We start from the raw sequence: 484 nt of genomic DNA, 5'->3' as shown, positions 1-484 counted from the left end.
ACTCCCCGTTTCCCCCCCCCCCCATCCCCCCCTAAACCCTTTAACCCCCCTCCTCCCCCCCCCCCGACCACCCCTTCCCCCACAAAGGGCCCAAAAATGGAAAAAATCGGGGGCCCAAAGCGACCCCGAATTTTAAAACAATAGCTAAGTTAAAGCGAGATTTCATCAGGGTTTCCCCTTTTAAAATTTGGGGAAGGGAAAAATTTTAAAAGGGGATAAAAAGGGGGGGAAAAAAATAAAGGGAAAAAGGGTAAGAAAGAAATATTTTCTGAAAATTCCCCTTTCAAGAGGGGGGTTTTTTTTCATTCAAGGGGTTACGGTAGGGTTATTAAATAACAGTTGTTTTAAACTGTTGCAATTAGGTCTTTAAAAATGAGTTTCTTTTTATGTACTATGGGTTTTATTTTTTAGTTTTTCAAAGCGTTTTCTATCGCCCCCCCCCTTTTTTATATTTCCGGGGAAAAAGGGGAAGGGCCCCCCCCCC

Source organism: Penaeus monodon, chromosome 29 (assembly GCF_015228065.2).
Source record: "Penaeus monodon isolate SGIC_2016 chromosome 29, NSTDA_Pmon_1, whole genome shotgun sequence".
Taxonomy (NCBI): Eukaryota; Metazoa; Arthropoda; class Malacostraca; order Decapoda; family Penaeidae; genus Penaeus; species Penaeus monodon.
This window is presented reverse-complemented; position numbering follows the sequence as displayed.